The sequence below is a fragment of the Poromitra crassiceps genome, assembly GCF_964638095.1.
Source record: "Poromitra crassiceps genome assembly, chromosome: 6".
Lineage (NCBI taxonomy): Eukaryota > Metazoa > Chordata > Actinopteri > Beryciformes > Melamphaidae > Poromitra > Poromitra crassiceps.
In genome coordinates, this window is record NC_139627.1 from 47,560,240 (window position 1) to 47,570,805 (window position 10,566).

The 10,566-nt window shown below is 47.4% G+C and overlaps 1 pseudogene across 1 annotated transcript; it reads right to left on the reverse strand.

Annotated features, from left to right (window-relative positions):
* Nucleotides 1-490: 490 nt before the first annotated feature.
* LOC310777941 (transmembrane protein 117 pseudogene) lies at nt 491-2,056 on the reverse strand (annotated as a pseudogene). The gene has a single exon. The product of its transcript is annotated as a transmembrane protein 117 pseudogene (transcript).
* Nucleotides 2,057-10,566: the final 8,510 nt, after the last annotated feature.

Below are 10,566 nucleotides of genomic sequence, written 5' to 3' on the forward strand. Positions count from 1 at the left end.
CAGGAGAATTCTGTCCAGGCGAATAATGGAAGCAAGAAAGTCACCAAACTCGGCTAGGAACGAGCTATTTCTACCAGGGGGGGGGGGGCGGTAGATTAAAACAAAATAAAAGGGGTTTATGCGGCCAATTTTATTCACCAGCACTTCGAAGGAGGAATGAGATCCAGTGCTCAGCGTACGAGAGGAAAAACAGTCACGGTAGACGATGGCTAGGCCTCCTCCTCGGCCTGTAGATCTGGGGGCGCAGGAATAAGCGCAGTTTAGCGGGCATAGTTCATTTAGGGAGGCAAATTCATCAGCTTTCTGCCAGGTTTCAGAGATCAGCAGACAATCCAGGTCATTAGATGCAAAGAAATCATTCAAGACAAACGATTTGTTGGTTATGGATCTGGCATTTATTAATACGAAAGGGCTGATGTTGGATCCAGCCCTGCCGAAGGTAGAGGCTCGAGGTAGTGGGTGCAGGCATCCCCGCCGGAGCCCGGCTCGCCTACACGCAGCCACTGAAGCCACACTCGTGAGCGATCGGCGGTGGAACACAGGAACAGAAGCCGGTAGCTGCGAGGGAGACGCAGCAAGGATGGCCCAATGTCGCCTCAAAGCGCAACTGAGGTGGCTGTGGCGGTGGAACACAGGAACAGAAGCCGGTAGCTGCGAGGGAGACGCAGCAAGGATGGCCCAGTGCCGCCTCAAAGCGCAACTGAGGTGGCTGAAAATAGTACTGAGGTGGTACTGAAAATACAGGAACTACTGCATCTGTAGTTATGTGCACCTCCTCCGGTGTCACACCTCCGCCCATGTCGCTGTCGTGGAAGCGTCCGAGCAGCCAGATGAAGAACACGAAGATGACGATGGCCGCCAAGTTGGGGATGAAGGCTAGACCCTTGACGTCCAGGATGGCTCCTGTGTAGCGGCTGTGGAGGAACATGTCACGCTGCACGTACGTCAGGTTGGTGGTGGGGTTGACATTGGTGGCGCGCCACCCATAGGTGAGCGTGCTGCGGTTGAACTTCACCGGCTCCTCCACAGTGAAGATCTTCTCGCCGGGGCCCACATACTGACCATACTCGTAGGGCGTGTAGAAGATCTGGTTCTTCCACATGTTCATGTCCAAAAACATCACCAGGACGATGATACCGTAGTTGAACCACTTACCTGTGATGAGAATGTGGTACTGCTCTTTAAAGATGCTCTTGCAGACGGGAAGCTTGAACTTCACCTGCTTGGTCGGCAATCCTGGCAGATTCAATTCGATGCGGGCCATGAAGTGAGGGAACTCCCAGTCCTGCATGACAATGAGAAGGTCAAAAACCAAGATGAAGGAGGCCAGGAAAGCTCTGGAGACCTCATTGCTAGGCATGAAGTCTTGATTCAGGTTGTCCCAGCTGATCCAGTCAGTGCTGATGCCCAGAACCACCACTGATGTCAGCGAGATCAGCACTGACCAGAAGAGGATAATCCTGCGGTGGCCTTGCTTCCAGAACCTTCTGGCAGCTTTGGCCCAGTCTGGGTAGCGTTCATCCTGTAGCATCATGTCCGTCACCATCCAGGCGGTGACAAAGTCTCCCAGCCACGTCCCCGTTGCAGCAACCTTCATAAATACATCATTCCTCATGCCCATGTACTGGGTCACCATGTGGGGCTCCATGCTCCCAGCCATCAGCAGGAACAGGTTGTAGATGTGCGAGAAGATGAACAGGGAGAGGATGGTGCTAAAGAACATGATCATCCAGGAGCCTTGATCTTCACGGAACATTTTGAGGCGCAGGTATCGACCAAAGAACCGGCGGTGGAATATAAACTTCCCGGCGAACAGGCCTGCGATAATGGCCAGTATCCAGCACCCCACTTTCAGTACGTTCCATCTTCCGCCCGGGTACTTGTTGAAGAGGAAGGAGAAGCAGTTGCCCAGCACGATCAAATTGGCCTCTTTCTGGCTGTGGGAGACGGGGTCCTCGGCAAAGATGAGGAAGTTCAAGAAGGTCACTAGGTAGGCCACGGTCATGCGTGACCATGGGTGCTGGAAATAGTAGCGAAAAAGGGCACATATTTCCATCCTGCCGAGAGAGTGCTTCTTTCAGTACACATGGGTAGGGCCGATCAGAGTGACAGCAACTCTCAGACTGAGATTACTGGTGTCACTGATAATGTCATGTATGATGTCATAATGTCTGCATAAGTGACATCATCATTTGTCATCAGTTCAATGGATAATTTCAGTGGGACATCGTCAGTGATGTCAGAATGTCTATGCATTGCAAGTGACATTATCAGTTGACATAAGTTCACGAAGGATGCCGATTTTGTTTTTTTTGGAACCAGACAATGGGCTTCTGTCCCGGGCTGAAATCTCTATTAATGGAGAACCCCTTCAAGAAGGTAAAGGCGTGTTGCTCAGGAGGGATGAGGAGTGGAGGAACATGAGACGAGGCGCTACAGCCACTTGAGAAGGTGTGAGAAACAGTGGAAACTTGAAAGAAGGAGAACCAGGTCTAGAGTGAGACCATCCAACTGTGAGAGGTAGCAATGTGCCGCCAGGCATCCAGTCTGCCGGAAAACCATTAGAAGAAGAAGGACATAAGTTCACTTGACATTGTCATTGTGACATCAACAGTGATTTATGACATCACTGGTGATGTGACTGATGTCACAATGTCTATGCATAAGTGACATAATCAGTGACATCATCAGGATGTTACAGTCACTGATGTCACATGTTTATGCATAAGTGATTCAGCCTTGCATGTGGACGCACGCCCATGCCACGCTGAATGAAGGTCTGCTTACTTACTACTTAATTAATCAGTTATGTTAATGTAGTGCCCCTGTAAAATATAATTTAAATTAGTCCAACTTCATATTGTGTGGTGTCAAATGGAGACATATGTATGAGAGAAACTAAGTGGTTCCTTTTCTGTTTCTTAAAACCTGCTTGTATGTAGGCCTACTGATCAGTTAACTGGTAGCCTAAAGGGTTAAGAAGAACATGCCTGTAATTAATGATGGACACATGATACCAACTTATCGACCAGTAAGGAATGTTTATTTTACCGCAATGCGCAAAGTTTTAACCTATTACCTGGTCAGTGCCTGTTTTTTGTCCAATCATTAATGTTGTGGGCGGGAGTGATTGACAGGAGTCAGTCAGACGCATCAGTGCCTAGAGAAAAAGTTGTGACGGGCAGGAGAAGCTTGAGGTGTCAAGTGAACAGCGCGACAGACAGAGACATCAAAATAGTCAGTTGCTGATAAAACGTTTGTCAGTACGTCAGTCATCTAATCAGTCAGTCAGTCACAGCTGTAGAGCTGTCTGTATCCTGATAGTTTCTCCTGAGAAAGGAGCGGACTCAGCACGGCTACGGAGCCGAAAATTGAGCAGTGCTGTTCAGCCTAGTTAATTGGTCCCGTGTCCGCGGTGCGGCCTCGTTTCAACTCCCCTGGATTTCAGCGCCAGCCTACGTCTGGCAGGTAGGAATATTCAATTGGCAACGTCATGCATTTGTTAAATTTGGAAAGTTTGTCCTTTTATTCCTGAATTTCTTCTGAATGTAAATATACTTGAATTGAACAAGAGGTAACATTAAAGGGCAAGTACAAGGAAAATTGATAGATGAATAAATAGACTAACTAAATGTATATACAGTATATGATAAATAGCCTAATGGTTGTATAATTGTGGGAAGCCAAATTATAACGGAAATTACAATTCAATTAATTGCACAGCCCTACTGGGAGGATCTTCGCTGGCCTTGGGTGAGGAGAGAGAGGTTTCTCATCGGAGCAGAATAACCGGGCGAGAGGACTACTGGTTCAGGACTGTGTATCTTGCTGGAGTGGTTTCTCTGGGAGGTAGTTGCATCACTACAGAGGAGACTGTGAGTAAGTGACTTTTCCTTCTGGATTGGATTTCATTGAGCTCCAACAAGCGCGCCAACGAGTGGTACCACAGACGTTAGTAAAACCCGGGTATTTAGTCTAGGCTATTATATTATATGTTGATAACAGGATAAGAGTGTGTTTGTGAATAAACAATACACTGTGTTTCACTTTAAAGGGAGTATCTGTGGTCTGTGTATTGTTGATTTCTTTTTGGGGAATAAGCTAACAGCTGTGTGAGTTTAACAGGTTATAATTTTGTTGGTGTTGCATGGGAGATTTTGTGTTCAGTGTACCGTATAGCTACAGTACAATAGTGTATTCTCGTGGCTACCTGAGGCCTCTTAGTGACTATAGTGAGAACCTAGATAACGAGAATATTACTGGTACCTCTCACCATTGCTCCTCCCATGCTCTCAGTAATCCATCTTATGTAAATGAGCAAGGTTTGGTGGGAGGGCTACATTAAAATATTTCAATGAGAGCTCTGCAGCAGCAAAGCTACTGTATATATAGTGTGGCACACTTAAAAACAAAGTTGTCCAATAGTAAAAGAAAGTTCCAAAATGAATTGTGTAAAGGACAAATAAAATGAATAAACAAGAATATGGAAATGAATTAAGTGTGTCAACCTGTCATGGCCACCATGAAGGAGACCAACAAGGTAATAATGCGCTCTGTGTGCAGACAGCCTCTGTGTTATCTCAGGACCCTCCCGTGTTGTGACAGTGGCGTAGCTGTCTCCAGCAGCACAGCAGGGACCGGGCCATACCACCACACTGAGAGGAGGGGTGTGTGTGTGGGGGGTCAGACTGAGGTTCCTCTGATTGGGTAACACTTGTTCCTGTTTGTTTTGATTGCGTTTTGGACGGTTAATTGTTTGCGATGAGGTCGTGGCCGGGTTGAGAAAACAGAAGAGTCTGTTGGAGGAAACTGCCGCTGCTGACGAGGGAGCACGGCGTCGGAGGGACGCCGCGGGCCAATCTGAAGCGTGACAGTCCAGTCCACTCACATGTTATTTATACAGCGCCGTTTGTTCAACTCGCATCTCGATGCGCTTTACACCAAGAGAGAAAAGAGGAGACAGGTTAAAACAACAGCAGTGCTGAAAGGGAGAATAATTATGTTTTGCTTGCTACTTGCAAGCAAAACATAATACTTACTCTTCTCTCTTTTTACACACATACTTTACATGCACACGCTGTCACGCACACGCACACATACACATGCACACGCACATGCAGGCACACACACACACACACACACACTTTGCCTCACCCTTTCTAATGACTAAACCAGAAGTGTGTGTGTGTGTGTGTGTGTGTGTGTGTGTGTGTGTGTGTGTGTGTGTGTGTGTGTGTGTGTGTGTGTGTGTGTGTGTGTGTGTGTGTGCGTGCGTGCGTGCGTGCGTGCGTGCGTGCGTGCGTGCGTGCGTGAGTGCGTGTGTGTGTGAGAGAGAGAGAGAGAGAGGTCACCTAATGGATGCTCCCTCTACCCTGATCACTCTTCCTCTCTGCAGAGCGGATTGATCCGCCCTCTCCATCGATTACTCGTCCCTCTCCTCTCTTCCTCTCCTCCTCCTTTTCCCACAATTCCTTCCTCGCATCATCACTCTCCCGCTCTTTCACGGTTTCTCACACTCTCACTTTCGCTCTTTCCCTTTCTCTCTCTCCCTCTCCCTCCCTCCCTCCTCCCTCTCCCTCTCTCTCTCCCTCCCTCTCTCCTCCCTCTCCCTCTCTCTCACCATCCCAGCTCAATCACAAGTGGGAGACTTGATGATCTTGCAAGAAAAACCCCTCCACTAGCCAACAGCAAGGAAATCAATGGTGTGAGTTAATGTCAGTTAATGTGGAGTAAAGGACTGTTTGCGTGCCACCCTGCATTGAGCCTGATCACATGACAGCTTAGTTGTAGGTTTCCCTCTCTTACTGTCTCATCTGTTTGACCCAATGCCTTCATCTGATGTGCACTTCATCAAGGAGTGGCAGCCAGGCGTTTACACTATGAGGATATGATGCTGATAGCTGCACCATCTGCTGCTCCTCGTCCATCCATCTCAGCCCCTCCTCAAGTTGACAGTCATTAGTGACGCTTTCAGAAGCGAGGGATCATTAGCGAAACAAGAAACCCGCCTTAATGTATTGCTTGCACCTGTGTTCACCCTGCTTTTTTGACACAAAATGGCCGCGGTGAGAAAGGCCCATGTGTATTATATGGTGATTATAAAGGCTAATGTCCACCAGCTCCGGGAACAGATGCGGTACGGCTCCGGTGCGGCTGCGAACAGACCCACATTCGTGTATAATCTGTCAGACGTATGCGGGATCCGACAAAAATAGAACAGGTGCGTATTTTTTTCCGTACCGCATGTATCGCCCGACACGGGCGAGAGTCGCAGTTTTACCGGATCCGCAACGCAGCCGTAACACATCAGGGGCCGGTTGCACCAACTGGTCTTAAGCTAAGTTGGTCGTAACTTTACGACCTAACAGCTGCGCCGGTTGCACCAAGACGGCTTAAGCCTTATTTTCACTACGACCAGGCGTAACTCCTACGCCTGGCCAGGAGGAGGCGTAGAGCCTGCCTGTAACAGAGATCTCCGCGGAGACCTTTTTGACCGTCATCGTCGTAACACCGCCAGTTCGCCGTCTTTGAAAGCACGACGTTAGATTATAACTAACTAGTTGTGTGGCTTAGCCTTCCAAAATGTTGCCGTTAGTTTTTTAGAAGTTAATACATAGAATTGGGAACGTTACATTCAATTTCATTCAGACTGTCTTTCTGGCTCAATAGCCGCCATTTTTCCCCTGGAGCGAGGGAGGGTGGGAGGAGGGAGGGTGTTTTACAGTAGTGGCTGAGAGAGCATAGTGGCACAGTGCTCCAAGCAGGTCGCGAGGCACATTTTTTGCAACATCATCCAATCAGGGTGCATTCCCTGGCAATTCACATGGACGCGCATTGCTACGACCAGCATAGTTAAGACCAGACATAAGCCGTGTTGGTGCAACAGGCGTAAGTCCATGGTCTTAACTAAGACCGACGTAGGAGTTACAACCAGGCATAGTTAAGACCAGTTGGTGCAACCGGCCCCTGGTGTGCATTGCCTGTAAGAGTCAGCTGATGTGCTGTTTGGATGGGACAGCTGATTGCCGGTCAGCTGATGGCCTGCACCACGTCCGTGTTCTGTCTGAACTTATGTGATGATCTGTTTGTTTTTCGCTCTCTCACCCTATAACCTATAACCAAAGTTGTTTTAGTTCCCTAAACAGAACCATCAGCCAAGCTTTTCACATGACAAACCCGTGGAAATGGAATTCCCTGCTGTTAGTGTCACGTACAGTAAGTAATCCTTTCCTGGAACAGAATCCTCATATTATTTGTTTTACTTAATTTCAAACTTCGGATTCTCACACTATGCCAAGCTGCTCCCAGCAGCGCACCTACTGGATAATGTCTATTTTCTCCAAATTCCCAGAATCCTCGTTCTCACTCGTAAAACCTGGGTTGTAAGACAACCCCAATGTTTTCCTGTGAATGTGCCTTTGTTTTGTGCTCATTGTGTGAAACCCTGTCAGCAGTAGCGGAGCGTACGCCGGGGCAGAGGGTGCGGCCGCCACGGGCCCACTCGTCAGGGGGGCCCATCAAAAAAAAAAAAAAAAAAAAAAAAGTTTTTTTTTTTTTTTTTTTTTTTTTTTTGCAGGCCAGGCCACCTGGCTGGCAACCTGTGTTTTTATTTTTCTTCTTCAGAACAAGCTTGTCTGTAAAGTGGCTTCACTGTAGTCTTTCTTGGACATAATATTACTTGGCTCAATGAGTGACAAATTGTGTTTTTGGATATAGGGGCTATCAGCTATTTTACAGTTGTGACTTAAAATGACTTTATTTAATAAAGTCAGTGGTGTGAGTCTGAGAGGAATTCAATCAATAGACAATAACATTGGTGTGTTTAAAATGAGATATTCCACTAAATATGGCTAAACCCGATTCAAACATGCAAAAAAGGCACATTTTTCTTCGCGGCCTGTCAGGCCCGGTTCTACGGGGGTGCAAAAGCATGCATTGCACCCTTATTTGTCTGCATGCTCAGTTGAAAAGTAAAAAAAAAAAAAAAATTTTTTTTTTTTTATACATGCTACAGCTGCACACTTACTGTTTAAACTTGAATTATAGTTGTTGTTTTTCTTTGTTCTTTGATGTGATTTTATGGCTTTTTGGCACCTATATGTAACCTTTTAAGGTTGAGATAATTGTATTATCATTATATGGTCCAAATATTTCAGTAAAGCACTTGAAACACTTGAAATATTCTTGCTTGGGTGGTATCATGTCAAATTTTTCGGGCGGCCGGCCTTCGGCCGGGCATCTGCACCCCTTCCTATCTAGGATGCACCCCTAGTCATCTTGTTCTGGAACCGGCCCTGCGGCCTGGCCTGGCCTTCAAAAAAAAAAAAAAAAAAAAAAAAAAAAAAATTTTTTTTTTTTTTTGATGGGGCCCCCCTAAGAGCTTTGCCCCCTCTGGGCTGATAGGGTCGCTCCGCCCCTGCCTGTCAGTCTTTATTGTGACCACACAACACAGCACCACACACACCACACACACAACACAGCACCACAAACACCACACACACAACACAACACCACACACAACACACACACAACACAGCACCACACACCACACACACAACACAGCACCACACACACCACACAACACAGCACCACACACACCACACACACAACACAGCACCACAAACACCACACACACAACACAACACCACACACAACACACACACAACACAGCACCACACACCACACACACAACACAGCACCACACACACCACACAACACAGCACCACACACACCACACACACACCACACACACACAACACAGCACCACACAAACCACACACACAACACAGCACCACACACACCATATACACACACACAACACAGCACCACACACACCACACACAACACAGCACCACACACACCACACACACAACACAGCACCACACACCACACACACAACACAGCACCACACACACCACACAACACAGCACCACACACACACACACACACACAACACAGCACCACACACACCACACACACAACACAGCACCACACACACCACACACACACACACACACACACACACACACACACCACACACACAACACAGCACCACACACACCACACACACAACACAACACAGCACCACACACACAACACAACACAGCACCACACTTCCATGCAAGCAGGGACCACATCACTCCCATGCTGTCAACGGTGCTCAGTGAAGTTCACTCTGTACTTTGTCCCGTCCATTTCATGAGATAACACCTATTAGGCACCTGGGCAACTTGTCGGCGCCAACAGGGCCCCCGACGGGCCTCGAACTGAGGCGACACGGCGTCACCGTGCCACGTGGATGTAGATGAGGTGGTGAAATAGGATACGGCCTGGATTTGAACCAACATTATTTATTTATTATTTACTGTCGAACCCAGGACAGCTCGACCATTACTTTATTTCTTTTAAATCAGCTTCTCATTTCTCAGCAAAAATGGCCTAAAAGAGGAAATCTGGCCAGACGACACAGACGATTTAGTGAAGCGAGCACTAACTCCGACATGATTACAAGCCTACATCCATCCACCCCCGTGTATGTTTCCCACAACATGACCTCGCAAAAAATATGTCAAATGACCACGACCTCTTAAAGGAACACTGCCCATTTTCAACCAGCTTTGTATCATTAGAACATCAGTAGTATATCAGAAAACTGTAAACTGTTTTGAAGTCTGTCATTTAATTTGACAGTTATTGAGTGTTAAAGTGTGGACCAGTGACATCACTGGTCCACACTAACTCAAATTAATAACTCATTAACTCAAATCAACTGTCAATAACTGTCAAACTATATGACAGTTTTGAAGTCATTCATCTAGTTTGACAGTTATTGAGAGTTGATTTGAGTTAACGAGTTATTAATTTGAGTTAGTGTGGACCAGTGATGTCACTGGTCCACACTTTAACACTCAATAACTGTCAAATTAAATGACAGACTTCAAAACGGTTTACAGTTTTCTGATATACTACTGATGTTCTAATGATACAAAGCTGGTTGAAAATGGGTGGAGTGTTCCTTTAACACCGCCTTCAGTGGCGGTGGCACGGAATGTGTTAAAGTGACTTGTCATGCTGCTCCAACACCTTCAGCACAGACGCCGGCACTTCCTGGTTACTTCGCCCTGCTCGGGGGAAGTATAACCGCCTCCCTTTCCCCCCGCCTCGGAGGCCGGTAACGAGTTGCGGGAGGGTACCGCTACTTCCTGGTTACCTAAACTTAACCGGCGAGTCGCGGGAGCCTCGCTTGGCGGTTACCGGCACGGTAATGTCTCGCGGGAGCCGCGTCTTGACTCGCCGCTAAGGCGAGCAAAACAACTTGGTTGGGTCTAGCTAACAAAAGCAACTTGGTTGTGGTTAGGACTTAGGGTTATGGTTTGTGTCGGGGGTTACAGTACAAGCACAACGGTGTTAAGAACTGGACACATCGTGATGAGAAGGTTGGAGGGGGAGAGGCTAGGTCCGCAACTCCCACCCGTTCTCCATAACGTTCCGTCATTTTAACACAGTCCATGCCGCCACCACGTAATGCGGTGTCATGGTCATTTGACATATTTCTGTGAGAGGTTG